The sequence below is a fragment of the Triticum dicoccoides genome, chromosome 5B (genome assembly GCF_002162155.2).
Source record: "Triticum dicoccoides isolate Atlit2015 ecotype Zavitan chromosome 5B, WEW_v2.0, whole genome shotgun sequence".
Classification (NCBI taxonomy): Eukaryota; Viridiplantae; Streptophyta; class Magnoliopsida; order Poales; family Poaceae; genus Triticum; species Triticum dicoccoides.
In genome coordinates, this window is record NC_041389.1 from 483,663,564 (window position 1) to 483,688,154 (window position 24,591).

The 24,591-nt window shown below is 49.1% G+C and overlaps 1 pseudogene; it reads left to right on the forward strand.

The window, feature by feature from the left end:
* Positions 1-9,728: 9,728 nt before the first annotated feature.
* Positions 9,729-17,819, forward strand: LOC119309816 (annotated as a pseudogene).
* The last annotated feature ends 6,772 nt before the right edge of the window (positions 17,820-24,591 follow it).

The following is a 24,591-nucleotide window of genomic DNA, read 5'->3' on the forward strand; positions in this document are numbered from 1 at the left end:
TACGGTGCTTGATCCCAGTGATAGAAGGGGAAACGACACGTATGTGTTGTCGGGGGATGAACCCCGGGCAGGCAACGGAACCCGGATCTTTTTCAAAAACAATGGGCCCAGCGTCGCCCCACAAGCCGGCACGTGCTTGGTCGGGTCGCTCGATCCGGCCAGGCCCCGCGACCCGGCCAAACTCTCCGACCCGTCCAGGCACCTTGACTCGGCCTCGACAACCAATACAGGACAGCCGAACCCGGCGCAACCAAGGCTTCCCCTGTTGGAAATATGCCCTAGAGGCAATAATGAAAGTATTATTATATTTCCTTGTTCATGATAATTGTCTTTTATTCATGCTATAACCATATTATCCGGAAATCGTAATACACGTGTGAATACATAGACCACAATATGTCCCTAGTGAGCCTCTAGTTGACTAGCTCGTTGTGATCAACAGATAGTCATGGTTTCCTGGCTATGGACATTGGATGTCGTTGATAACGGGATCACATCATTAGGAGAATGATGTGATGGACAAGACCCAATCCTAAGCAAAGCACAAAGATCGTGTAGTTCGTTTGCTAGAGCTTTGCCAATGTCAAGTATCTCTTCCTTAGACCATGAGATCGTGTAATTCCCGGATACCGTAAGAGTGCTTTGGGTGTACCAAACGTCACAACGTAACTGGGTGATTATAAAGGTGCACTACAGGTATCTCCGAAAGTGTCTGTTGGGTTGACACGGATCGAGACTGGGATTTGTCACTCCGTGTAAACGGAGAGGTATCTCTGGGCCCACTCGGTAGGACATCATCATAATGTGCACAATGTGACCAAGGGGTTGATCACGGGATGATGTGTTACGGAACGAGTAAAGAGACTTGCCGGTAACGAGATTGAACAAGGTATCGGTATACCGACGATCGAATCTCAGGCAAGTAAAATACCGCTAGACAAAGGGAATTGTATACGGGATTCATTGAGTCCTTGACATCGTGGTTCATCCGATGAGATCATCGTGGAACATGTGGGAGCCAACATGGGTATCCAGATCCCGCTGTTGGTTATTGACCGGAGAACATCTCGGTCATGTCTGCATGGTTCCCGAACCCGTAGGGTCTACACACTTAAGGTTCGATGACGCTAGGGTTATAAAGGAAGTTCGTATGTGGTTACTGAATGTTGTTCGGAGTCCCGGATGAGATCCCGGACATCACGAGGAGTTCCGGAATGGTCCGGAGATAAAGATTTATATATGGAAAGTTGTTGTTCGGGTTCCAAAAAAAGTTCAGGTTTTTTCGGTATTGTACCGGGAAGCTTCCAGAAGGTTCCGGAGGATTCCGGAGGGGTCCGGAGGTCCGAAAATTGTTCCACCACGTCCAATACAGCAGCATGGGCTGTAATGGGGCTCCCTAGCCTTAATGGGCCAGGGGAACCAGCCCCCCAAGGCCCATGCGCATGGGAGAGGGGAAACCCTAAAGGGGAGGGCCTCCACTTGACTTGGGAGGCACTCCTCCCCCCCTTGGCCGCACCCCTTCCTTGGAGGAAGGGGCAAGGCTGCGCCTCCCCCCTCTCCCTTGCCCCTATATATAGTGGAGGGGAGGGAGGGCAGCCATACCTGAAGCCCTGGCGCCTCCCTCCCTCCCCTGACACCTCCTCCTCTCCCGCAAGTGCTTGGCGAAGCCCTGCAGGATTGCCACGCTCCTCCATCACCACCATGCCGTTGTGCTGCTGCTGGATGGAGTCTTCCTCAACCTCTCCCTCTCTCCTTGCTGGATCAAGGCGTGGGAGACGTCACCGGGCTGTACGTGTGTTGAACGCGGAGGTGCCATCCATTCGGCACTAGGATCTCCGGTGATTTGGATCACGACGAGTACGACTCCTTCAACCCCGTTCTCTTGAACGCTTCCGCTTAGCGATCTACAAGGGTATGTAGATGCACTCTCCTTCCCCTCGTTGCTAGTTTCTCCATAGATAGATCTTGGTGACACGTAGGAAAATTTTGAATTTCTGCTACGTTCCCCAACAGTGGCATCATGAGCTAGGTCTATTGCGTAGATTCTTTGCACGAGTAGAACACAAAGTAGTTGTGGGCGTTGATGTTGTTCAATATGCTTACCGTTACTAGTCCAATCTTGTTTCGACGGTATTGTGGGATGAAGCGGCCCGGACCGACCTTACACGTACTCTTACGTGAGACAGGTTCCACTGAATGACATGCACTTGGTGCATAAGGTGGCTAGCGGGTGCCAGTTTCTCCCACTTTAGTCGGAACGGATTCGATGAAAAGGGTCCTTATGAAGGGTAAATAGCAATTGGCATATCACGTTGTGGTTTTGCGTAGGTAAGAAACGTTCTTGCTAGAACCCATAGCAGCCACGTAAAACATGCAAACAAAAATTAGAGGACGTCTAACTTGTTTTTGCAGGGTATGCTTTGTGATGTGATATGGCCAAGAAGAATGTGATGAATGATATGTGATGTATGAGATTGATCATGTTCTTGTAATAGGATTCACGACTTGCATGTCGATGAGTATGACAACCGGCAGGAGCCATAGGAGTTGTCTTAAATTTATTGTATGACCTGCGTGTCATCGAACAACGCCATGTAATTACTTTACTTTATTGCTAAACGCGTTAGCCATAGAAGTAGAAGTAGTCGTTGGCGTGACAACTTCATGAAGACACGATGATGGAGATCATGATGATGGAGATCATGGTGTCATGCCGATGACGATGATGATCATGGAGCCCCGAAGATGGAGATCAATGGAGCTATATGATATTGGCCATATCATGTCACTACTATATAATTGCATGTGATGTTTATTATGTTTATGCATCTTGTTTACTTAGAACGACGGTAGTAAATAAGATGATCCCTTACAACAATTTCAAGAAGTGTTCTCCCCTAACTGTGCACCGTTGCTAAAGTTCGTCGCTTCTAAGCACCACGTGATGATCGGGTGTGATGGATTCTTACATTCACGTACAACGGGTGTAAGACAGATTTACACACGCGAAACACTTAGGGTTAACTTGACGAGCCTAGCATGTACAGACATGGCCTCGGAACACGGAGACCGAAAGGTCGAGCATGAGTCGTATAGTAGATACGATCAACATGAAGATGTTCACCGATGATGACTAGTCCGTCTCACGTGATGATCGGACACGGCCTAGTTGACTCAGATCATGTAATCACTTAGATGACTAGAGGGATGTCTATCTGAGTGGGAGTTCATAAGATGAACTTAATTATCCTGAACATAGTCAGAAGACCTTTTGCAAATTATGTCGTAAGCTCGCGCTTTAGTTCCACTGTTTAGACATGTTCCTAGAGAAAATATAGTTGAAAGTTGATAGTAGCGATTATGCGATCAGTAGAAAGCTTATGTCCTTAATGCACCGCTCAGTGTGCTGAACCCCAAACATCGTCTGTGGATGTTGCGAACATCGGACATACACGTTTTGATAGCTACGTGATAGTTCAGTTAAACGGTTTAGAGTTGAGGCACCAAAGACATTTTCGAAACGTCGCGGAACATATGAGATGTTTCGAGGGCTGAAATTGGGATTTCAGGCTCGTGCCCACGTCAAGAGGTATAAGACCTCCGACGATTTTTCTTAGCCTGCAAACTAAGGGAGAAAAGCTCAATCGTTGAGCTTGTGCTCAGATTGTCTGAGTGCAACAATCACTTGAATCGAGTGGGAGTTGATCTTCCAGATGAGATAGTGATGTTTCTCCAAAGTCATTTGCCACCAAGCTGCAAGAGCTTCGTGATGAACTATAACATATCAGGGATAGATATGATGATCCTTGAGGTATTCGCGATGTTAGACACCGCGAAAGTAGAAATCAAGAAGGAGCATCAATTTTTGATGGTTGGTGCAACCACTAGTTTCAAGAAGGGCAAGGGCAAGAAGGGATACTTCATGAAACGGCAAATCAGCTGCTGCTCTAGTGAAGAAACCCAAGGTTGAACCCAAACCCGAGACTAAGTGCTTCTGTAATAAGGGAAACAGCCACTGGAGCAGAATTACCCTAGATACTTGGTAGATGAGAAGGCTGGCAAGGTCGATAGAAGTATATTGGATATACATTGTGTTGATGTGTACTTTACTAGTACTCCTAGTAGCACCAGGGTATTAGATACCAGTTCGGTTGCTAAGTGTTAGTAACTCGAAATAAAAGCTACGGAATAAACGGAGACTAGCTAAAGGTGAGATGACGATATGTGTTGGAAGTGTTTCCAATGTTGATATGATCAAGCATCGCACGCTCCCTCTACCATCAAGCTTAGTATTAAACCTGAATAATTGTCAAGCATAGACATGATTGGATTATGTCTATCGCAATACGGTTATTCATTTAAGGAGAATAATGGTTACTCTATTTATTTGAATAATACCTTCAATGGTCTTGCACCTAAAGGAATGGTTTATTGAATCTCGATCGTAGTGATACACATTTTCATGCCAAAAATTATAAGATAGTAATGATAGTACCACTTACTTGTGGCACTGCCATGTAAGTCATATTGGTATAAAACGCATGAAGAAGCTCCATGTTGATGGATCTTTGGACTCACTCATTTTTGAAAAGTTTGAGACATGCGAACCATGTCTATTGGTGCATGCGCATGAAGAAACTCCATGCAGATGGATCGTTTAGACTCACTTGATTTTGAATCACTTGAGATATGCAAATCATACCACATGGGCAAGATGACTGAAAAGCCTCGTTTTCAGTAAAATGGAACAAGATAGAAACTTGTTGGAAGTAACACATTTTGATGTGTGCAGTCCAATGAGTGCTGAGGCATGCAGTGAATATCGTTATGTTCTTACTTCATAGATGATTCGAGTAGATGTTGAGAATATTTACTTGATGAAACACAAGTCTGAATTATTGAATGGTTCAAGTAATTTCAGAGTGAAGTTGAAGATCATCGTGACAAGAGGATAAAATGTCTATGATAAGATCATAGAGATGAGTATCTGAGTTACGAGTTTTGGCACACAATTAAGACATTGTGGAAATTGTTTCGCAATTAATACCGCCTGGAACACCATAGCGTGATGGTGTGTCCGAACATCATAGTTGCACCCTATTGGATATGGTGCGTACCATGATGTCTCTTATCGAATTACCACTATTGTTCATGGGTTAGGCATTAGAGACAACCACATTCACTTTAAATAGGGCACCACGTAATTCCGTTGAGATGACACCGTATGAATTATGGTTTAGAGAAACCTAAGTTGTCGTTTCTTAAAGGTTTGGGGCTGCGACGCTTATGTGAAAAAGTTTCAGAATTGATAAGCTCGAACCCGAAGCGGATAAAATGCATCTTCATAGGACACCCAAAACAGTTGGGTATACCTCCTGATTCAGATCCGAAAGCAATAGGAATTGTTTCTTGAATCGGGTCCTTTCTCGAGGAAAGGTTTCTCTCGAAAGAATTGAGTGGGAGGATGGTGGAGACTTGATGAGGTTATTAAACCGTCACTTCAACAAGTGTGTAGCAGGGCACAGGAAGTTGTTCCTGTGGCACCTACACCAATTGAAGTGGAAGCTTATGATAGTGATCATGAAGCTTCGGATCAAGTCACTACCGAACCTCGTAGGACGACAAGGACGCGTACTACTTCGGAGTGGTACGGTGATCCTGTCTTGAAGGTCATGTTGCTAGACAACAATGAACCTACGAGCTATGGAGAAGCGATGGTGGGCCCAAATTCCAACAAATGGTTAGAAGCCATGAAATCCGAGATAGGATCCATGTATCAGAACAAAGCATGGACTTTGGTGGACTTGCCCGATGATCGGCAAGCCATTGAAATAAATGGATCTTTAAGAAGAAGACGGACGTGGACGGTAATGTCACCGTCTATGAAGCTCGACTTGTGGCAAAGAGTTTTTTCACAAGTTCAAGGAGTTGACTACGATGAGATTTTCTCATCCGTAGCGATGCGTAAAGTCCGTCGGATTCATGTTAGCATTAGCTGCATTTATGAAATCTGGCAGATGGATGTCAAAACGAGTTTCCTTACCAGTTTTCGTAAGGAAAGGTTGTATGTAATACAATCAGAAAGGTTTTGTCGATCCTAAGGTTGCTAAAAGGTATGCTAGCTCTAGCGATCCTTCCATGGACTGGAGTAAGCATCTCGGAGTTGGAATGTGCACTTTGATAAGATGATCAAAGATTTTGGGTTTATACAAAGTTTATGAGAAACTTGTATTTTCAAAGAAGTGAGTGGGAGCACTATAGAATTTCTGATGAGTATATGTTGTTGACATATTATGGATCAGAAATGACTTAGAATTTCTGGAAAGCATATAGGGTTATTTGAAAGTGTTTTTCAATGAAAAGCCTGGATTAAGCTACTTGAACATTGAGCATCAAGATCTATAAGGATAGATCAAAACGCTTAATGGTACTTTTCAAATGAGCACATACCTTGACATGATCTTGAAGGTGTTCAAGATGGATCAGTCAAAAAAGGAGTTCTTGCCTGAGTTGTAAGGTATGAAGTTAAGACTTAATGCTCGACCACGGCAGAAAAGAGAGAAAGGACGAAGGTCGTCCCGTATGATTTAGACGTAGGCTCTACAGTATGCTATGCTAAGTACCGCACCGGTTGTGTGCCTTGCTACACATCTGGCAAGAGAGTACAAAGGTGATCAAGGAGTGGATCACCAGATAGCGGTCAAAATTATCCTTAGAAGAATAAGGATATGTTTCTCGATTATGGAGGTGATAAAGAGTTCGGCGTAAAGGGTTACGTCGATGCAAGCTTCAACACCTATCCGAATGACTCTGAGTAGCAAACCAGATACGTATAGTGGAGCAACCATTTGGAATAGCTCCAAGTGGAGAGTGGTAGCAGCATTTACAATATGACCTAGAGATTTGCGAAGTACATACGGATCTGAATGTTACAGATCCGTTGACTAAAACCTCTCTCACAAGCAGAACATGATCAAACCCCAGAACTCATTGAGTCTTAATCACATGATGATGTGAACTAGTTTAGTGACACTAGTAAACTCTTTGGATGTTGGTCACATGGTGATGTGACCTGTTAGTGTTAATCACATGGTGATGTGAACTAGATTATTGACTCTAGTGCAAGTGGGAGACTGTTGGAAATATGCCCTAGAGGCAATAATAAAAGTATTATTATATTTCCTTGTTCATGATAATTGTCTTTTATTCATGCTATAACTGTATTATCCGGAAATTGTAATACACGTGTGAATACATAGACCACAATATGTCCCTAGTGAGCCTCTAGTTGACTAGCTAGTTGTGATCAACAGATAGTCATGGTTTCCTGGCTATGGACATTGGATGTCGTTGATAATGGGATCACATCATTAGGAGAATGATGTGATGGACAAGACCCAATCCTAAGCATAGCACAAAGATTGTGTAGTTCGTTTGCTAGAGCTTTGCCAATGTCAAGTATCTCTTCCTTAGACCATGAGATCGTGTAACTCCCGGATACCGTAAGAGTGCTTTGGGTGTACCAAACGTCACAACGTAACTGGGTGATTATAAAGGTGCACTACAGGTATCTCCGAAAGTGTCTGTTGGGTTGACACGGATCGAGACTGGGATTTGTCACTCCGTGTAAACGGAGAGGTATCTCTGGGCCCACTCGGTAGGACATCATCATAATATGCACAATGTGACCAAGGGGTTGATCACGGGATGATGTGTTACGGAACGAGTAAAGAGACTTGCCGGTAACGAGATTGAACAAGGTATCGGTATACCGACGATCGAATCTCGGGCAAGTAAAATACCGCTAGACAAAGGGAATTGTATACGGGATTCATTGAGTCCTTGACATCGTGGTTCATCCGATGAGATCATCGTGGAACATGTGGGAGCCAACATGGGTATCCAGATCCCGTTGTTGGTTATTGACCGCAGAACGTCTCAGTCATGTCTGCATGGTTCCCGAACCCGTAGGGTCTACACACTTAAGGTTCGATGACGCTAGGGTTATAAAGGAAGTTTGTATGTGGTTACCGAATGTTGTTCGGAGTCCCGGATGAGATCCCGGATGTCACGAGGAGTTCCGTAATGGTCCAGAGATAACGATTTATATATGGAAAGTTGTTGTTCGGGTTCCGGAAAAAGTTCGGGTTTTTCGGTATTGTACCGGGAAGCTTCCAGAAGGTTCCGGAGGATTCCGGAGGGGTCCGGAGGTCCGGAAATTGTTCCACCACGTCCAATACAGCAGCATGGGCTGTAAGGGGGCGCCCTAGCCTTAATGGGCCAGGGGAACCAGCCCCCCAAGGCCCATGCGCATGGGAGAGGGGAAACCCTAAAGGGGAGGGCCTCCACTTGACTTGGGAGGCACTCCTCCCCCCCTTGGCCGCACCCCTTCCTTGGAGGAAGGGGCAAGGCTGCGCCTCCCCCCTCTCCCTTGCCCCTGTATATAGTGGAGGGGAGGGAGGGCAGCCATACCTGAAGCCCTGGCGCCTCCCTCCCTCCCGTGACACCTCCTCCTCTCCCGCAAGTGCTTGGCGAAGCCCTGCAGGATTGCCACGCTCCTCCATCATCACCACGCCATTGTGCTGCTGCTGGATGGAGTCTTCCTCAACCTCTTCCCTCTCTCCTTGCTGGATCAAGGCGTGGGAGACGTCACCGGGCTGTACGTGTGTTGAACGCGGAGGTGTCGTCCGTTCGGCACTAGGATCTCCGGTGATTTGGATCACGACGAGTACGACTCCTTCAACCCCGTTCTCTTGAACGCTTCCGCTTAGCGATCTACAAGGGTATGTAGATGCACTCTCCTTCCCCTCGTTGCTCGTTTCTCCATAGATAGATCTTGGTGACACGTAGGAAAATTTTGAATTTCTGCTACGTTTCCCAACATCCCCAACAAGCCAGCTCACCCGTGGCGTGCTCCGCAACCCAGCCACGGGTCAGCTCCCATCTCATCCAGGCCGTACGATGGGACGAGTCTTCAGCCACTGATGACCAGGGCAACAGTGCCCCGCCCATGCCTCTGGTCAGCCGGAGTGTGGCAACAGTGCCCCTCACCTACCCGCTGACCAAGGCTGGCGTGGCTATAGTGCCCCCGTCATCACCACTGATGACAGCAAGCGGCGACCTGGCAGAGCGCCAATATACACGACTCAACTCGGCCACGCCCTGATGATCAACAAGACGGCGCACAGTCCCCCTAGGCACGCGGGGCCCACACCTAGGGGAACCCGGCGAACCACAGGCCCCCAGCGGGTCCCAGCCCGGGTCCCCAGACGCCGACGACCCAGACCCACCAACTTGTAACATTACCATTGTACCCCTGGGGGATTGGCCTATAAAACCCCCCAGGAGCCCTCGCATACACGGGCAAGTAGAGAAGTAAGCAAGGAGGAAAGCATAGAGAAACTAGCCACCAAACAGTAGAATCCACCCGAGGAGAAGGAGCAGCCTAAGCCTTGGCTAGCCTTCCTTCCTCCTCCATACAGCTCTAAGAGCAACCTTGTACTATTGCATATCAACCACACTCGGCAGGGCTAGGGGTGTTATCTCTCCGGAGATCCCCGAACCTGGGTATGTCTTGCGTCCCGCACTCGCTCATGCCAACCCCGCCTCTGGAGGCCACCAGTGCCCTCGAGCCTCCTCCTCTGTTTAGCCATCCCATGGCATCTGCCGTGCGCCCACCACGACAGTTGGCGCCCACCGTGGGGCTGCTCGAGGAGCTGGCCGGGAGCATGCTTCAGACGGGGCCGTTCTCCGACTCCGACAAGCCCGTCATGCTGGCGGACGACGTCGTCGACGCGCTCGCCACCTCCTTCGTCGCGCTGCGCATCTCTGATTCGCCCGCGGCTGACGAGTACCCCAGCGAGGTACTAAGCTACTCCGACTCCCCCCTCTCCCTCGGTGGTGGCATTTCCGCCGGGGCAATGGACATCCACGTGGAGGTCTTCGTTACCGGCGACGACGCCTCCTCCTCGTCAAGCAAGACGAGGAAGGCTGCCGAAGCCAGGGCCGTAGCGGAACGGACCGAGCCGTCCAACCCATTGCGCACCGCGATGCAGAGCCTCCGCATCCCCATCGGCACCGACATCAACGCCACCAACGTCGCTGAGGCCCGAGCCCAACTCGAGGAAAGGCACCAGCAGATGCTGGACCTGTCCGAGACGCTCGCCGCCACCCAGCGTCGCCTTGATTCCGCTCAGCTGGAGCGCAGTGCCGCCTACGGTTTCATGCCCGCCGTGGCCGAGCCGAGCCGGGTCGCCGACGTGCGTGCCCGGGGAGGAGCGATCGGCCGCGCCATCGGCGCCGTCCTGACCGTCTACGTGACCCCAGCGAAGAACATGCGCGCTGCCCAGGCAGCCGCAGTCGATCTGGATCAGCTCACGGGCGAAGAACTGAAGGAGCGCATCGGGCGGATGCGCGACCTCCTCAATGCGGCCAACGCCCACCAAGACCGCCTCAACCAGCTTGCCAAGCTGGCGAGATCTGGTTCCGCCCGCGGATAGATGACTCTCTCTAGTATATATAGAGATGATGTTGAAAGGCATGATGGAGAGGAGGAGGCCCGGTGCCGCAGATCGGTTAGGTTGCACAAGCCAGACCCCTTCATGGATGGCTCACAAGCATCTCTAATCGCACATTCATTTCCGAGAAGAAAAATTATGTGGCACAGGTTTCAAAGGGATACTCCTTTAACGAGGTCAAGACATTATGTGGCACAGGTTTCGAACCGATACTTCTTGAATGAGATTGTTTTTACAATGACCTCTGCAATGTCAAGACGGGTGTACCGAGTTTAATTGGTTTACTAAAATCGAGAGAATATGATATTTAATTGGCTTTTAGATGTTTCATGCATGTGTGCAAAAAAGTTAAATAAAACGAATGTTTTTAATTGGCTGCACCACGCAAATGGTCACAAAGACACGAGTGCGAAATACTCACGAGCCCACACGAGTCCAATAATTTTGCATTGCTGCGACACCTTAGACGTAGCAAGAACTGAACTCGGTTACTCAATATACCAGACATACATTAGAAAACAAAAGTGAAACAAAAACTGCTCCAGGAGCGCCACAACATCACCACATTCCAAGCGTATTTCTCAATTTTACTTTCACACAGGAGCGTATACATATTTGCCAGAAGGTGCTGGATCAAGTTTGAATTTTCAGCCTTTGCATGTTGATTCATAAACATTGAACAGGGTTACAGGGATCCAGGCTTCGTCCACACCGTGTTCCTCAAGGACCTGTGGCCAAACAGAGAGTACGAAAAATCAACTCTGACTGACTGCAGATCATGTGTACATCTATTTTCTGAATTCCTATAGTTTCCAATATCCGTACTCATACATCCTCGTATTTTCCCGTCAGGTATCAGATTGGGCACGAGCTGCAGGACGGGACCGTGGCGTGGGGCAAGGCCGCCACCTTCCGCGCGTCCCCCTACCCGGGCCAGGCTTCGCTGCAGCGCGTCGTCGTCTTCGGCGACATGGGGCTCGTGAGAAATTTGCATCACAAGAGAAAATAAATGTTCAGGTGTGTAAGCAAGGCCACTGATAATGGTATGTGTTGCTGGGCTGCAGGGGGCAAAGGACGGGAGCAGCGAGCTCCAGGGGTTCCAGCCCGGCGCGCAGGTGACCACCGACCGGCTGGTCAAGGACCTGCCCAACTACGACGCCGTGTTTCACATCGGCGACCTCTCCTACGCCAACGGCTTCCTCGCGCAGTGGGACCAATTCACCGCGCAGATCCAGCCCATCGCCTCCAAGGTCCCCTACATGGTTGCCAGGTTCGTCCACCCATGCGCCCTGTAAGACAATAGGTTTTAGGGAAACCGGCGCAACCCTCTAGGGGTGGCCTATCACATATATATAATGAGGTGGTATACAACGTTACAATATACACATGTAAATACAGAAACTATACAGTGTAACACCCTCCCTCAATCTTAGCCACTTCCTAAAAAATCTAGAAGGGTAAGATTGCGCCTGCAAGCCTCAAACTGTGGTAAAGGCAATGGCTTGGTGAAGATGTCTGCAAGTTGATCCTTGGAAGAAATAAACTTGATCTGTAGTTGCTTCTGAGAGACACGTTCACGCACAAAGTGATAGTCAACTTCAATGTGTTTCGTTCGGGCATGGAATACCGGATTTGCAGAAAGGTATGTAGCACCGATGTTATCACACCAAAGGACAGGAGGCTGTGATTGGGATATACCCAACTCCCGGAGTAAAGACTGTACCCAGATAATCTCCGAAGTGGCATTGGCCACAGCTTTATACTCAGCCTCAGTACTGCTACGCGAGACAGTGGCCTGTTTCCGAGCACTCCAGGCAATCGGGTTAGAGCCAAAGAACACAGCATAACCCCCCGTGGATCGCCTGTCATCTGGATTGCCAGCCCAATCTGCATCAGAATATGTTGAAAGACAGCCAGAGGAGGACGGTCGAATATGCAATCCATGAGCCACCGTGAATCGAATGTAGCGCAAAATACGCCTAACAGCAGACCAATGAGTATCACGGGGTGACTCCAGATACTGGCAGACTCGGTTAACAGCAAAGAAAATGTCCGGTCGTGTGATCGTCAAGTACTGAAGACCACCAACAATACTCCTGTACTTTGTCGCATCAGAAGAAGATAGAAGCACACCATCAACAGCAGTGAGCTTGTCAGTGGTAGACATGGGTGTAGCGTCGGTTTGCACTTAAGCATCCCAGCTCGCTGCAACAAATCCAGAGAGTACTTCTTCTGCGTCATAACAAGACCATCAACCCGAGAAGTAACCTCCACACCAAGAAAGTAGTGAAGCTTCCCAAGGTCCTTGACCGCAAAATCAGCACCAAGCGAGCTAACAAGCGCAGTAGCAGCCGACTGAGAGGAGCTGACCAAAATGATATCATCTACATAGACCAACAAGTACATAGTAACCTCAGGCCTCTGTAGAAGAAACAGTGAGGAGTCAGCAGTTGATGATGCAAAACCATGAGCACGAAGAGCCATTGCAAGATGAGCATGCCAAGCACAAGGAGCCTGCTTCAGACCATAAAGTGCCTTGGACAGACGACAGAGATGATCAGGGCGATCCGGATCAGAAAAAACCCAGAGGCTGGCGCATATAGACCTCCTCCTCCAACACACCATGAAGGAAGGCATTTTGAACATCAAGCTGACGAAGAAACCAACCTCGAGTAACGGCAAGAGAGAGAAGAAGCCTGATGGTAGTAGGCTTGACCACTGGACTGAAGGTGTCTTCATAGTCAAGACCAAAATGTTGTCGAAAACCACGGGCAACCAGACGAGCTTTGTAGCGCTCAATGGACCCATCAGAATGCCTATTCACTTTGAAAACCCATTTAGAATCAATGACATTAACCCGTGATGGTGGAGGAACAAGAGTCCATGTCTGATTGCAAATGAGAGCTTGATACTCCTGCTCCATGGCCTCTCTCCAATGAGGAATGCGCATAGCAGCTTGATACGTGCGTGGCTTGGAGGATGGATCTGCAAGAGCAGCAGACATGCAGGCAGCTAACCAGGCAACTGTTCCATCGTGACGTTGCTTAGGCTGAAAGATGCCACTCCGGCTGCGCGTATGTGGACGTAGAGCAGCAGCAGGAGCCTTCGAAGTCGAGGGCGATGGAGACGGCGCGGTCGGCGAAGAGCCAGACATCGCCTCAGGAGAGCCAGTACCGGACGACACCGGGCTGCAGGAGGCCAAAACCGGCCTGGGCGAAGCCGGCCCCGATGACAGTGGCCCAGAGGCCATGGGCGAACCGAGGACGGGCGAGGCCGGCTCCGGTGACGACGGCCCAGACGCCCTGGGCGAGACGAGGGCGGGCGAGGCCGACCCTGGTGACGACGGCCCAGACGCCCTGGGCGAGACGGGGACAGATGAGGCCGGCCTAGTCGCCGTTGGCGTGACCGGGGTCGCGGGGCGCGACTGTGGCGATGCCGGCCCAGAAGCCAGAGGCGACGAAGCGGGCGACCGGACCGGGGCAGCGATCGGTCGTGCATGGGCACGGGGACCGAGGCCATGCAGGGGCGCCATGTGATCGTCATGCACAGCTGAAGGTGCCGACGATAAAAGCGATGGCGCCTCTAAAATCTCCAAACGAGCCCCACGACCAGTGCCTGCACCATGGTTAGGCAACAACAGAGGAGAATATGCAACATCATCAAATTGGTCAGAAGCAACAAAGGATGAATGCATGGGTGGTGGTTCGGCAGTGGACACAGGGAGTTTGGCAAAGGGAAATACATGCTCATCAAACACAACATCCCGAGAGATGTAGACACGATTAGTGGGCACATGAAGACATTTGTATCCTTTATGAAGAGAGCTATAACCTAGAAAAACACACTTCTTGGAACGAAACTCGAGCTTGCGCTTGTTATATGGACGGAGATGGGGCCAGCAAGCACACCCAAACACCTTGAGAAAGGTGTAGTCCGGTTGTTCATTAAGGAGAACTTCAATGGGAGTCTTCATGTTCAAAACACGAGTGGGAGTACGATTGATGAGAAAACATGCAGTGGTGAAAGCATCACTCCTAAACCGAAACGGAACAGATGCATGGGCCAAAAGAGTAAGACCAGCTTCAACAATGTGACGATGCTTACGTTCTACTGAACCATTCTGTTGATGTGTATGTGGACATGCTAAACGGTGAGCTATCCCAAGCGACTGAAAAAAGGAGTTGAGGTTGCGATACTCGCCGCCCCAGTCCGACCGAACATGAACAATTTTGTGCTTGAGAAGGCGTTCGACATGTTTTTGGAATTGAACAAAAATGTCAAACACATCAGATTTACGTTTGATAAGATAAAGCCAGGTAAAGCGACTGTAAGCATCAACAAAACTGATATAATAATTATGACCACTGACAGAAGTTTGAGCAGGACCCCATACATATGAAAACACAAGTTCTAAAGGATGTTTCGAAAAAGGAAGTTGATGACTCTTCCCCTGCTGACAAGCATCACACACTGCTACATCTTTATTGCTAGACACACTAGGAAGCTCATGACGACGCAAAACATGCCGGACAATAGGTGTGGCCGGGTGACCAAGTCGAGCATGCCACTGTGACGGAGATACCCGAACTCCATTGAAAATGCGAGCGACGCCAGGATGCTCCAGACGATAGAGGCCCTGGTAGAGCCGCCCACTAAGAAGAATGTCCCTCGTGCCCCGATCCTTAATAAAAAGATCAAAAGGGTGAAATTCACAAAGCACATTATTATCACGTGTGAGTTTAGGAACTAAAAGAAGATTACGTGTCACAGATGGAACTCGAAGAATATTGCGAAGCTGAAGACTCCTATTGGCATGTCTAGTGAGAAGCGATGCTTGACCAATATGAGAGATGTGCATACCTGCTCCATTGGCGGTGTGGATCTTGTCGGAGCCATGATAGGGTTCACGAGTGTGAAGCTTCCCCATCTCGCTTGTCAGGTGCTCTGTCGCCCCAGAGTCCATGTACTAGTGTGGATCGATGGAGTAGGACTGAGTGTGTCCCTGTTGCTTCTGCGGCGCCGGACGATCAGCCATGGCGACCTGACGGGCAAGGTTACATGTAGCCTTGCCATCATTGCCAAGACCAAGAAAACTCCGCTGGAAGCGCTTGTGACACTTGGAGGCCCAATGCCCATCGCGGCCACAAAGCTGACACACACGCTGACCGCCAGCCCCCGGTAATGTCACAGTAGGAGGGGGGGCCGAGGCGGGCGGTGGTGGCAGCCCCGAAGGAGCCCGGGATGATGAAGAAGAGCGGCCACCCTTGGTGGCGGCGTTGGCCGAGAGGGAGCCGTTGCCCCTGGAGCGGCGCGTCTTGACCCGTTGCTCAGTGAGAAGGAGGCGGGAAAAGACCTCGTGTGCCTGCATGGGTGTCGAGTTGCCCCGCTCGTTGATGATCTCGACTAAGGCATCATACTCCTCATCAAGACCATTGACAATAAACGAGTTGAACTCGGAGTCGGTGAGGGGTTGTCCAATGGAGGCCAACGTGTCGGCGAGGCCCTTGACCTTGTTGTAGAACTCAGTGGTAGTGGAGTCAAGCTTCTGACACTCCCCAAGTTGACGACGGAGCGCAAAGACACGAGCCTGCGACTGTGCTGCAAACGAGCGCTCAAGAATGGTCCACGCCTCATGGGACGTCTTGGCGAAGACAACAAGACCGACAACGGCCGGAGAGAGCGACCCCTGGATGGAGGAGAGGTTCGTCTGGTCCTGCCCTGTCCAAACACGGTGAGCCGGATTATAGACCGGACCGTGCACGCTGTCCACCAGCGCAGGAGGGCAAGGGAGAGAGCCGTCGACATAGCCAAGCCGGTAATGACTCCCAAGGAGCGGAAGGACCTGCGCGCGCCAGAAGATGTAGTTGTCCGACGACAACTTGATGGTGATGAGATGGCCGAAGTGAAACGGCGGCGGCGGCTACGATCCCATCGAGGAGACTGGCTGAGGTGCGACCACCGTGGAGACAGTCGGAGGGGCAACCTGCGCGGGTGCAGGGGTGCGGCGACCGCGGTTGACGCGGCGAGACCCGCCATCACGGCGGACTCCGCCACCAGCGGCATAGGCGAGACGGCAGCCGCGGTGGAAGAGGCGGACGGGGTGGCGGCGGTGTGCACCGCAAGCGCCTGGCCGGTCGACGAGGCGGCCGGTGGGATCGCGAACAGGGAGCCCATGCTTCGTGTCCCGATCGGCGACTGCAGGGAGGCGGCGTCCAACGGCCGCGAGAGGAGCGCCGCGAGGGAGGCCGGCAGAAAACCGGCGGCGGTGGAACCGGACGCAGCAACGCACGACATGGTGGCGATGCATCGGTAGGGCGGCGACGGCTGTGGTGGCGGCGGCGGCGGCGGTTTAGGGTTTTGGGCGGAAGCGTACGTAACCTAGCATGATACCATGTAAGACAATAGATTTTGGGGGGAACCGGTTCAACCCTCTAGGGGTGGCCTATCACATATATATAATGAGGTGGTATACAACGTTACAGTATACACATGTAAATACAAAAGCTATACAGTCTAACACGCCCAGAGAATCTTGCAAGTTCAGGTGCACACTCGTACTCAGCCATGTTAAGTTTCTAATGCAGCGGCAACCACGAGCGGACGTACATGGACACGGGCGGGTTCTAGGCGGAGACCTACTTCTACGTGCTGGCGCCGGCGCACCGGGGCAAGTTCTGGTACGCCGCCGACTACGGCATGTTCCGCTTCTGCGTGGGCGACACGGAGCACGACTGGCGGCCCGGGTCCGAGCAGCACGCCTTCCTGGACGCCTGCTTCGTCGGCGCCGACCGCAAGCACCAGCCGTGGCTCGTCTTCCTGGCGCACCGCCCGCTCGGCTACTCCTCCAACGACTTCTACGCGCAGGAGGGCTCCTTCGCGGAGCCCATGGGCCGCGCCCTGCAGCCGCTCTGGCAGCGCCACCGCGTCGACCTCGCCGTCTACGGCCACGTCCACAACTACGAGCGGACGTGCCCCGTCTACGAGAACACGTGCACCGTCAAGGGCAAAGACCGGCAGAACAGCTACGCGGGGGCGATGGGAGGGACGATTCACGTCGTGGCCGGCACGGGCGGCGCCAATCTGAGGAGCTACGCCGGCGGGGCGTGGCCGCAGTGGAGCGTGGCGAGGAACGAGAGCTTCGGGTACGTCAAGCTCACCGCCAGCGACCACTCGTCCATGCGGTTCGAGTTCATCCACAGCGACGACGGCGCCGTGCACGACGCCTTCACCATCACCAGGGACTACAAGGACATCATGGCATGCGCCGTCGACAGCTGCGCGCCACACACCCTAGCCAACTAGAACCGGCAGTATAGCTTGTACGTACAGGACTTGCACTAATTCTACTCTGAAAAACAACACCTATTTATGCATGTTATTTGCATTCATGAAAAAAGTGTTTAAAAGTCCCAGCTCAGTTTAAGCTCACATGATCTCACCATGAACAGTAAAATCTAAAAAAATAAAAAAATGATGGCAAACATTGAACTATGTTTTGAGTGCTTGCCAAGTTTCATAAGGAAATGACATTCACGGAAGTCGTGGCAAAAAAACAAAATCGATGCTTCAAAACAAAAGCATTTTGGAGTGCTAATTCATTTTATTTTGCACTACATACATTGTCTATCTAGCTCTACATACTTTGCCGTCTATTTCAGGTTCATCTATAATGGTCTTAGTGCTGCAAAATCCTCAATTCATTCGTCCATGGTTGATATTATGTGAGAATACGGAATTTTGTTTGAGGTAAGCAGTTTGTTAAGTACATGTATGTATGTACATTTATAGGTTTCTGTCCTTATTTATAGAAGTGTAAGTAGGATTACGCATTATTCACACAAGTTGGTGTCGTGTAAGCTTATAACTATTACGGTTGTGGTATCACAAGTACTACCTCTGTTTTTATCAACTTCACATATAAATTTTGTTTTAAGTCAAAAAAAATAAGGTTTCATCAAAATTTACGAAAAAACATATCAACAGTTGCAATACCAAATCAATATCATCAGATCCATCATAGAAAATATTTTCCTAATATACCTATTTGGTATTGTAGATGTTGCCACTTTTTTTTATATATAAAGTTGGTCAAACTTTACTAAATTTGACTTAAGACAAACCTAATATGCAAAGTGAATAAAAACAGAGGGAGTATTATGTAAGTACTTTTTTTGCTTGCCTTCATATGTTAAAATGTCAGATGGCTCTAAGTACATTTCAGCCTCATTAACAATCCGGGTAATTGTTATTTCATCCTTTGATCCACGTTGAATATGACATGTAGATTAAAACCAACAAGGGAGATAAAACTACTATATTATTCATTGTCATATATTATTCTTCTAATTATTACCTAATATATAGGTTAGCTTATTCAAAATTACTTTGTTATATTTGGAAATTACTACCATCATGGTCCATGTTCCACAATCCTTTTTCCTCTTTCATGACTTATTAAATTACGATGTTATAGAGTTATGATCAAACTTATGAGATGGTTAGGTGGTTGAGGGAGTCCTGAATTAGGGGGTCCTCGGACAGCCGAACTATATGCTTATGTCGGACTGTTGGACTATGAAGATACAAGATTGAAGACTTCGTCCCGTGTCCGGGTGAGACTCTCCTTTGCGTGGAAGGCAAGCTTGGCAATTCAGACATGTAGATTCCTTTCTCTATAACCGACTCTGTGTAACCCTAGCCCCCTCCAGTGTCTATATAAACTGGAGGGTTTAGTCCGTAGGACAAGAACAATCATAATCATAGGCTAGCTTCTAGGGTTTAGCCTCTACGATCTCGTGGTGGATCAACTCTTGTAATACTCATATCATCAAGATCAATCAAGCAGGAAGTAGGGTATTACCTCCATAGAGAGGGCCCGAACCTTGGTAAACATTATGTCCCCCGCCTCCTGTTACCATTAGCCATAGACGCACAGTTCGGGACCCCCTACCCGAGATCCGCCGGTTTTGACACCGACATTGGTGCTTTCATTGAGAGTTCCACAGTGTCGTCACAATAAGGCCTAATGGCTCCTTCGATCATCTACAACGATGCAGTCCGGGGTGAGGTCTTCCTCCCCGGACAGATCTTCGTATTCGGCGGCTTCGCACTGCGGGCCAACTCGCTTGGCCATCTGGAGCAGATCGATAGCTACGCCCCTGGCCATCAGGTCAGACTTGGAAGCCTGAATTACACTGCCGACATCCGCAGAGACTTGATCTTTGACGGATTCGAGCCCATGACAGGTGCACCCCACAGTCGCGATGAGCATGACCTAGATCTGTCGTCGGATGGTGTTCCGGAGAACACACCTGCAGCTGCCCTGGCTTTAAATCCAGCGCAGGTCGTGCCATCCGAGGACGGGAGGATGGACCCCGCCACTGAGGCCGCACACTCAACGGCGATAGAGCCGAACACAGATTTCACTTCTGATGAGGTCTGTGTCATCGGACCCTCGGACTCGTCTCCGGGCATAGGCTCCGAACCGCGTGCATCTGTGCCCGTCAGATCTAACTGGGCACCAATCATGGAGTTCAGCTCCGCGGATATCTTTCAGCACTCGCCTTTGGGCGACGTACTAAACTCATTGAAATCTCTCTCCTTCAGGAGACTCTGGGCCGAACTATGCCCGGCTTGAGTGGGAAGCAGACGACGAAGGAATTCGTTACCCACCCACCACCCACTTAATAGCCACTGTCGATGACTTAACCGACATGCTTGACTTCGACTCCGAAGACATCGACGGTATGGACGACGACGCCAGAGAAGAACAGGAACCACCGCCAACAGGGCGCTGGACAACCACCTCATCATATAACATATACATGGTGGACACACCCAAATAAAACAACGACGAGGATCAAAATGATGCAACAGAGGGTGATCCTCTTGAGAAGCAACCTAAGCGCCGACGTCAGCGGCGCCGTTCTAAACCCCGCCATAGCAAAAACAGCGATACCGGCACTAGAGACAATAGCACTCCGGATGATGCCGAAGACGAAAACAATCCCACCCAGCCAAGCTTCGAGCAGGCCGGACGGGAGGACGGGCAAGCTAGCCCTGATGAACAGGCAATGGATCAAGACTTGGAGGATGACAATTACATGTCCATCTCCGAAGATGAGGTGAGCCTCGGCGATGAAGAATTTATCATGCCTGAGGATCCCGTCGAGCAGGAGCGCTTCAAGCGCCGGCTTATAGCCACTGCAAAGAGCCTGAAGAAAAAACAACAACAGCTTCAAACTGATCAAGATCTGCTCACTGACAGATGGACTGAGGTCCTGGCGGCCGAGGAATACGGACTCGAGCGCCCAACCAAAAGTTACCCGAGGCGCAGGTTGTTACCTCAATTCGAGGACGAGGGACTAGAGCCTAAACTACCAATGCAGGATGCGGCTGAACCCCGTGGCCGAGACAAAGTGGCGTATCAGCCCCAACACCAGCCCGCACCATGTCGCCGGACAACTAAAAACACCAAGGCCCAGGGCTACACGCATGACCTGCGAGACGAATTGGAAAACAAAGCAGGACAGTCAAGATTGATCTACAGATCACGGAGGCGCGCCCTAATGCGTGATGATGACAACCACGCTGGATATACTAAATACAAATCCGTCCGGGCCGAATACAGCAGACCAGATTCGTCCGAACTGCGTCGCGATGTAGTCCGACATAGAGGTGCCACACACCCCTATGCTTCACTGACGAAGTAATGGAACATGAATTCTCAGAAGGGTTTAAACCCGTAAACATCGGACCATATGATGGGAAAACAGACCCCATGGTGTGGATCGAGGATTTCCTTCTCCACATTCACATGGCCCGCGATGACGATCTACACGCCATCAAGTACCTCCCATTAAAACTCAAGGGACCAGCTCGACATTGGCTTAATAGTCTGCCGGTGATACGTCTCCAACGTATCTATAATTTTTGATTGTTCCATGCTATTATATTACCCCTTTTGGATATTTATGGGCTTTATTTTACACATTTATATCATTTTTGGGACTAACCTACTAACCGGAGGCCCAACCCGTATTGCTGTTTTTTTGCCTATTTCAGTATTTCGAAGAAAAGGAATATCAAACGGAGTCCAAACGGAATGAAACCTTCGGGAGCGTGATTTTTGGAACGAACGTGATCCAGAGGACTTGGAGTGCAAGCCAAGAAGCAGCCGAGGGGGCCACGAGGGTGGAGGGCGCGTCCCCCTATCTCGTGGGCCCCTCGGGCTTCCACCGACGTACTTCTTCCTACTATATATACCCACGTACCCCGAAAACATCCAGGGAGCCAACGAAAAATAATTTCCACCACCATAACCTTCTGTATCCACGAGATCCCATCTTGGAGCCTTTGTCGGTGCTCCGCTGGAGGGGGAATCGACCACGGAGGGCTTCTACATCAACACCATAGCCCTTGCGATGAGTTGTGAGTAGTTTACCATAGACATTTGGGTCCATAGTTATTAGCTAGATGGTTTCTTATCTCTTTTTGGATCTCAATACCATGTTCTCCCCCTCTCTTGTGGAGATCTATTCGATGTAACTCTTTTTGCGGTGTGTTTGTCGAGATCCGATGAATTGTGGGTTTATGATCAAGTTTATCTATGAGAAATATTTGAATCTCCTCTGAATTCTTTTATGTATGATTGAGTTATCTTTGCAAGTCTCTTCGAATTATCAGTTTGGTTTGGCCTACTAGATTGATCTTTCTTGCAATGGGAGAAGTTCTTAGCTTTGCGTTCAATCTTGCGGTGTCCTTTCGCAGTGACAGCAGGGGCAGCAAGGCACGTATTATATTGTTGCCATCGAGGATAAAAAGATGGGGTTTATATCATATTGCATGAGTTTATCCCTCTACATCATGTCATCTTTCTTAATGCGTTACTCTGTTCTTATGAACTTAATACTCTAGATGCATGCTGGACAGCGGTCAATGTGTGGAGTAATAGTAGTAGATGCAGGTAGGAGTCGGTCTACTTGTCGCGGACGTGATGCCTATATACATGATCATGCCTAGATAATCTCATAATTATTCGCTTTTCTGTCAATTGCTCGACAGTAATTTGTTCTCCCACCGTAATACTTATGCTATCTTGAGAGAAGCCACTAGTGAAACATATGCCCCCCGGGTCTATCTTTTATCATATAAGCTTCCAATCCACTTTTATTTGCATCTTTACTTTTCCAATCTATATTATAAAATACCAAAAATATATTTTTCTTATCATACTATCTCTATCAGGTCTCACTTTCGCAAGTGGTCGTGAAGGGATTGACAACCCCTTTATTGCGTTGGTTGTGAGTTGTTTGTTTGTTTGTGTAGGTGCGTGGGACTTTTGAGGAGCCTCCCACTAGATTGATACCTTGGTTCTCAAAAACTGAGGGAAATACTTACGCTACTATTGCTGCATCACCCTTTCCTCTTCAAGGGAAACCAATGCAAGCTCAAGATGTAGCAGCCGGCAAATTCCACTGGCAGTTGGGAGAACCTGGAAGATGCATTCCTCGACAACTTCCAGGGCACTTATGTGCGACCACCGGATGCTGATGACTTAAGTCACATAACCCAACAGCTCGGAGAGTCAGCCAGGAAATTTTGGACTCGGTTCTTAACTAAAAAGAACCAAATTGTCGACTGTCCCGATGCCGAAGCCCTAGCGGCCTTTAAGCATAACATCCCCGACGAGTGGCTTGCTGATACGTCCATTTTGCATCATGCTTTTATATCAATATTTATTGCATTATGGGCTGTTATTACAAATTATATCTCAATACTTATGGCTATTCTCTCTTATTTTACAAGGTTTACCATGAAGAGGGGGAACGCCGACAGCTGGAATTCTTGCTGGAAAAGGAGCAAACATTGGAAACCTATTCTGCACTACTCCAAAAGCCCTAAAACTCCACGAAACATGTTTTTGGATTTAATAAGAATTATTGAGCGAAAGAAATACATCAGGGGGCCCACACCCTGGCCAGGAGGGTGGGGGCGCGCCCACCCCTACTGAGCGCGCCCCCTGTCTCCTGGGCCCCCTGGTGCCCCTCCGGTGTCCATCTTCTGCTATATGAGGGCTTTTACCCTGGAAAAAACCGTGGGCAAGCTTACGGGACGAAACTCCGCCGCCACGAGGCGGAACCTTGGCGGAACCAATCTAGAGCTCCGGCGGAGCTGTTCTGCCGAGGACACTTCCCTCCGGGAGGGGGAAATCATCACCATCGTCATCACCAACGATCCTCTCATCGGGAGGGGGTCAATATCCATCAACATCTTCACCAGCACCATCTCCTCTCAAAACCCTAGTTCATCTCTTGTATCCAATCTTCTATCAAAACCACAAATTGGTACCTGTGGGTTGCTACTAGTGTTGATTACTCCTTGTAGTTGATGCTAATTGGTTTACTTGGTGGAAGATCATATGTTCAGATCCTTAATGCATATTATTACTCCTCTAATTATGAACATGAATATGCTTTGTGAGTAGTTACGTTTGTTCCCGAGGACATGGGTGAAGTCTTGCTATTAGTAGTCATGCGAATTTGGTATTCGTTTGATATTTTGATGAGATGTATGTTGTCTTTTCCTCTAGTGGTGTTATGTGAACGTCGACTACATGACACTTTACCATTATTTGGGCCTAGAGGAAGGAATAGGGAAGTAATAAGTAGATGATGGGTTGCTAGAGTGACAGAAGCTTAAACCCTAGTTTATGCGTTGCTTCGTTAGGGGCTGATTTGGGTCCATATGTTTAATGTTGTGGTTAGGTTTACCTTAATACTTCTTTTGTAGTTGCGGACGCTTGCAATAGGGGTTAATCATAAGTGGGATGCTTGTCCAAGTAAGGGCAGTACCCAAGCACCGGTCCACCCACATATCAAATTATCAAAGTACCAAACGCGAATCATATGAACGTGATGAAAACTAGCTTGACGATAATTCCCATGTGTCCTCGGGAGCTCCTTTCTCATTATTAGAAATTGTCCAGGCTTATCCTTTGCTACATAAAGGATTGGGCCACCTTGCTGCACTTTATTTACTTTATTTAGTTGCTACTCGTTACAATTTATTTTAT